Here is a 6,666-nt window from a genome sequence, read left to right on the forward strand (position 1 = left end):
CCCCTCCCCTCATTTTAGGGGTTGAAACTTGTCGTTCCTGGAGTCCGAAAGCCGTAAAAATTTGACTAAAAAGTTATCTATTTTAAAGTAGGAAATCTATATATTAGGAGATATCTAAGTGTAGCTGAAAGTTAAAGGAAAAAGTATGAAAGCTTTTTTAGTACTATTTTCAGGTTAAATAGATAATTTTGTACATTAGGAGGAGAGATATCTAAGTGTAGCTGAAAGTTAAAGGAAAAAAATGAAAGCTTTTTTTGTACTATTATCAGGTTAAATATAATTTATTTTGAGGTGAAAATGAAAGCTGGAAGTTGGGAGGTGAAACTAATTTAGGCCTCCTTTGGTTTGTAGGAAATTTATAGGAATTCTATAGGATTTGCAAAGTAAAAATTCCTTTGAGACCATCTGGTTTGTAGCAATGGATTCCTGTTCCTACGTAGGATAGGAATCAATCCTTCATATTTTGGAGGAAAGAAAACATTAACTTGACTCAATGAAAAAATTCCTATCATATGCATCAAATGACATCTCTTTCTCTATAGGAATTGAGATGCATGTCATCTCGCTTTCTATGATTTTCCTATTCGTATAACATTCCTATCCTATGAACCAAAGGAGGCCTTAGTCGGAAGTTAGACCTCTTTTTTTGTCTAAGTGTAGCTGGATGGTTGGCCATGGGAGAGGTCAAGGAAGAAAGCGGGTTGTCTCTGACCCAAATAAAACACACAGAAATGGAAATGAGATGCCTGGAAACGCTGAAGATACGAAGCAAACGGGTTCGGCTCCTCCTCTACAGTACTGCTATTATTGCATCGCTAAGTAGATAATAGATGATGCTCGCGTGTTGCTGCGGAACCTTGATAAAACATATGCATAAATAAAGCATATAATCATCTGATAAAAATATACACGAGGAGACCCATTTTGCAATATTTGCTTCAAGCGTCCAACATATATACCGTCCATAGCCACAAAAATATGAGTGGAACACCATGCATGATCGTTGATGTGGCATGGTTGCATGGACACTTTCAGTTGTCATCTTGCCGAGGCCGTCAACGAATGGTGGAATAAGAGAACCAACAATCAAAACCCTAATAGACAAGTCATGGCCTCTCTCACCATCCTTGTGTCTTGAACTATTTGGAATGAAAGAAATGCTCGGATGTTCCGACACAAGTATTCGCCACCGCCCATTCTCCTTAACATCATCTTAGAGGAGACCAAACTTTGGGTTACCGCGGTTGCTAAAAAGTTAGGGCTTATTACTTTATGTGAGTAATTGTCATGCCATGTATGTGGGCTACTTGTAACACTCTAAACTTTTTTCTTATTTAATGGATGAGGCGAATCTTATGCCTCTATTTCGAAAAAAAATTACATCCGCAAGGTCGTTGTCATAAGCAGCACTGGATGTTGTACCTCATGACGTAGAAGTCCGCGTCACGGCCGGTGTTCCAGCCGGCGAGAGCGGCGCCTGCACGCTGGTGAACAGGTTGAGAGAGTCGAGGTCGGAGGCGACATCGGTGGACTTGGAGCATCTACAGTCGGGCGCCTCAAACCTGCCTCATATGCCCGGGCGGGCCGCTTGGTCACTATCCGGTCACGATTTTTTGATCCAGACGGGCCCCTCAAACGGCCCTCAAATGCCCGGGCTGACCGGCACCTCCCATGTCCAGCCCAAATATGGGGCGGATATGGCCGCGCTCGGTCATGCCCGCCATGTCAGACCCGGCCCATGCTGGCCCACCCGACCCCCACATAAATTTCTCCCCATCCGCTCACCGGACCAAACCCTAGCCACTTCACTCCGCTTTCTTCCAATCCCCTCCGCCACCCAAGTTCATCTCCGGCTCCTTTTGGCCATCTCCAGCATGGTGGCCAGCGGATCTGAGTCGTTCAGTTCCAGATCCGTCGACCCCGAGCTCAACCCACACGGCCCCGAGGAGGTATTGTCATCCGGCTTGCGCTCTGCCGCGCCCGGGAGGAGGCCCGTGCACGGTTGCGCTCAGACTCCATCTGTCGGGAATTCATTGCGTCCGCCCAAATGGTGCATGGATCTGGAAGCCGTAGCTGCCTCGTCGGAGGCCGTGCGGTCCGTTTGGCGTCCGAACGCGCTGGCGGACGCGCAACCCCTCCGTTGGCGCGCCGATATTCAGCACGCACCATCGTCCCACGAGGCCGTGGCACGTCGTGCCCGCCGTGCAAGGCACCGGGCGCGGGACTCGGCGGCGGACGCTGCCGAGGCGGAGTCGCATTCTCCAGTGCCCCGTATGGGGCATCAATCTGGGCGATGCAACCGCATCGTTGTGGATGTCGGCGGCTCATCCCCAAACAGATCCGTTATCGATTTGACGTCGGCCCGGCATCGTTCGGGTTCCGGGCTCCGGCGAGGAAGAGTAGGGCATGGGAGACGGCGACGCCTCGTGTCCCATGCCCTACTCTACCTTGCCGGCAACCGGACCAACACTCTGAGGAGCGCAGCCGACCGCCGGACATGGCCAGGGCGGAGCCGGGCAAGAGGGGAGCGCAATCGAACGAGCTCCGCTTAGATTATGTTTCACGTTGCAGATAATAATATGGATTTGAGGTTTCTAATTTGAGGTATCCGAATATGAAATGCATTTTTTAAGGCGTGACAGGTCACTGTCCGCGGGCGCATCCGCGAACGTTTGAGGGGATCGAATTTGTCAATTCCGGCTGTAGATGCTCTTACCGGAAGAGGCCAAATTTAGGAGAGCAAGGAGAGCTGGCCTTCCGATCGCATGTGAACGGGAGATTGTACTTGTATCCACTGTATCAGTGCAGTAATAGCAGTACTGTGGAGGAGCCGCATCCGAAGCGGACATGCTTATAACTTTTAAAAGGCCAGCCGCACGTGATATATATGTTCACCCATATTTATCAACCTAACATTTTTGTGGTGGACAAGTACAACCATAATCAAGCGCACGAAGAGGACACATACCTGTAATTTAGAAGACTTTCGCACATCCAAGGTGTGAACGAATCTGTTACGTGTAGATGCATGCACATCAATTTGAGATATGCATGGCCAAGTACAACCATGATGGAGTGTACGAGTAGAACCCGTACAGCGCATTATTATGTGTAATGTAGCAATGAAATAGGGAGTTGTGCCCGGTTAGAATTCTGACAGGAGAATCAATAGCCTTACGCACTCTCAACCAGCTTGATAGAAACATCAAACTTAGCCATGCATGGTATACGAACCTATTTGTATAGATGGATGGGTTACGTATAGATGGATGCATATCAATTTGAGATTACATACACCAAGACAGATCCAACATATTACGTATAGATGGATGCATATCAATTTGAGATATGCATGGCCAAGTACAACCATGATCAAGTAGCATCCATACAGCGCATTAATACGTGTGATGTACAAATGAAATAGGGAGTTTGGTTCGGTTAGAATTCTGATAGGAGAATAAATGAGAGTCTTACGCACTCTCAACCAACATGATAGAAACAACAAAATTAGCCATGCACGGTATAGTTGAAAACCATTGGCGTTTCAATCCAGGTCTCTCTAGTTGTCTGGTGCACCTTTGCCTTCGAATTCACGAAATCACCACGGTTTTTATTTGTATTTCAATCTAATGACACCTCGTCATCTTCATCCTCTAGCCACCACGCCTACTGGCCCATCCTTCTATCGAACCCAGACGGCTATCTCCCCTGCCCACGAACAGTGCCACTATCGCCTCGCCTCCACAGTGCCCTCACCCAATTGTCATCATTGTGGGTCCTGTCACCGCTCTCTGACAATTTCTCAAACCCTAGGCTCGTGTGTTTCTTCTCCAACACCGGTGTCCCAGCCTCAACTGTGACCCCACACCACAGCCGATGTTGCATCGTCTCTAGATCAGTGAACATGAATCACAGCAGAATCATATGGTTCAAAAAACAACAAAGGTTTGTGAAATTTCTAGTCGCCTAAGCTTTAGTTGATCCAAGGTGTACAGACCTATCAGATAATCTGTTAGGTGTAGATGCACACATATCAATTTAAGATATGTATGGCCAAGTAGAACCATGATCAAAGTGTACGAGTAGCACCATCACATTAATATGTGTAATGTAGCAACGAAATAGTTAGTTAGGTCCGGTTAGAATTCTGATAGGATAATCAATGATAGTCTTACACACTCTCAACTAGCATGATAGAAACAAAAAACTTCGCCATGCACGATATAGTTAAGAACCATTGACGTTTCAATCTGGTTCTCTCTGATTGTCAGGCGCACATTTGCCTTCGAATTCACGAAAATCATTGTGATTTTTATTTGTATTTAAATATAATGGCACCCTTCATCTTCACCCTCCAGCCACTATGTTTGCTGACCCGTATTTTTATCCAACCCAGTCGGTTATCTCCCTTGCCCACAGACAGCACTGTAACAGCCTTGCCTTTCTGCAATGCCCTAGCTACTCACGATAGAGTCGTTGGGTCCTCGAAGAGAGGGTGATGTAGCACAGCAGTGGGAAGTATTTTCCTCGGTTAAGAACCAAGGTTGATCGAACCAGTAGGAGGCAGCACACGAACAACTTTGGCAGCACCTGCACACAAACAAAACAATTGCTTGCATCTAACGAAGGCAGGGGCGTCACTCCTCTTGTTCTTGCCGGTTACAAGGTTAAACACATATAGTGATACACAAAGTGGTAGGAAGTAAAGAACAAATAAAAAGAGCAATTATATAGACTTTTGTATTGATGGAAAATAAACCCGGGGACCATAGGTTCACTAGTGGTATCTCTCTTGAAAACATAGCAGCGGTGGGTAGACAAATTACTATTGGGCAATTGATAAAATTTTGCAGTTATAATTGTGATCATTCATGGCACAAGTGGACTATTAAACTTACTGACGTCTACTACTATTACTCCACCCGAAGACCGCTATCCAGCATGCATGTCAAAGTATTAAGTTCATACAAATAGAGTAACACAATAAGCATGATGACATAATGTAAACAGAGTAGGATCAATTAATATGACTGAACCCCATCATTTTATCCTTATTTGCAACAACACAATATGTGCCTTTGCCCTTTTTGTCATTGGGCAAGATCAGTGCTGGGTTGAACCCACCACTATGCACCACTTTCTCGGAAGGTCTACTCATTCAATTGGCCAAGGAAGACTTATAGATCGGAAAGCATACATAACTACAAAATTACGCATAGAAAGAATTCAAAAGATTTAAAATAATTCAATGAATAATCTGACCATAAACCCAACATTTACATGGGCAAATATAACCTTAATCAATGGACGGCTAAAATCGAATACTTCTTACCTCTTATGAAGTAAGCTAGATCATATGAGTTCAGGACAACACAAATTACTGGGTTAGATGTCTTCGTGGAGAATTGTAACTTGAAAATATTTGGAGAACTCCATCGGCACTTGGAGAAGTCTTAACATGTATTTATAACTCTCGTGGCCGTGGTACCTCTAGATCAATTATAAAACAAAAAGGAGACCAGAGGAGCAAGCACTCCTCGGCATATCTATCTATTATATTATTATTAAAATAAAAGACAAACAAGCGATTATATTCATCCACATGTGCTAATATTATTTCTACGGTTTGATTAGAATAATAATGGCTGAGATTTAGAAGTTTTACTTAACATGATAATGAGTGTACGTCACGCGTGTACGTGTATACATATATAGAAGGTATATGAACCATGTCTGTATATGCCTTTGCTTCATATTCACAAACAAAACGCACACAAACATGGGCCCATGTAAAGATTACAAAATCTATATCTATACCTATACCTACTATTAAAGAGAAGAATGTTTCTTACTCCTGAATTGGCCGCTAGCAAGCAGTTCCTAAAATTAAGTAGAAATAGTGTCGCGCCTGGTGGGCTCGAGTTCAGGATATTAGGTCCCACAATAAGGGCTACAACCAACTCAGCTACAATATGGCAGCTAGCCGGGGAGGAATAAAGGAAAATCATGCATACATGATCGTCAAAAGAAAAAGTCCATAGGCACATGCATTATGTGTACTGAAGGAAAACCAGCATAAAATTAAATCAAAGATGCACATACAATTAAGTACCAAAGAAAAAATGACTACAAGCATTGCACGGGGCACTTCATTCTATACGTCAAAACCCTGTTTTCACACGGCTTTCCTGCACGCGATCGAGTCGCTCGTCCGGTTTCATTTTTAGGCAATTGTACAGCTTCGTACGTGTTTGGGTCGTTCACCCGGTTCGTAATCCAGCTTTCATATTTGGTCCAGAATGTATGTTATTGGTCCGCTAAAAAAGTGGCTTGTGATGCTTAATTTTGGAACCGTTTACTAATTAATTATCCCACCCAGCTCATTTTCATCAAATCAGACCAACTTATAGACATTTGCGAGTTGTGAGAATCAACAACCAAGGCATCAACAAAGAGAGGATGACGTATGAAGGAAGGAATTAACTCGCAAAAAAAGAGCTGGTGACTAGCAGTCTCGGACGGCACAGCAGCCTAAGGGCATCTCCAGCCGTTGTGCCCCCCAGGAGGCATTTTTTCGGCCTCCTGGGGAGGCCCCGGCGCTAACTTTGCGTCTGGGTGCAAAATTTTTCCAGCCGCTGTGCCCCCCAGGTTGCGTTTTTTTTTTTT

Source organism: Triticum dicoccoides, chromosome 6B (assembly GCF_002162155.2).
Source record: "Triticum dicoccoides isolate Atlit2015 ecotype Zavitan chromosome 6B, WEW_v2.0, whole genome shotgun sequence".
In the NCBI taxonomy this organism is placed as follows: Eukaryota; Viridiplantae; Streptophyta; class Magnoliopsida; order Poales; family Poaceae; genus Triticum; species Triticum dicoccoides.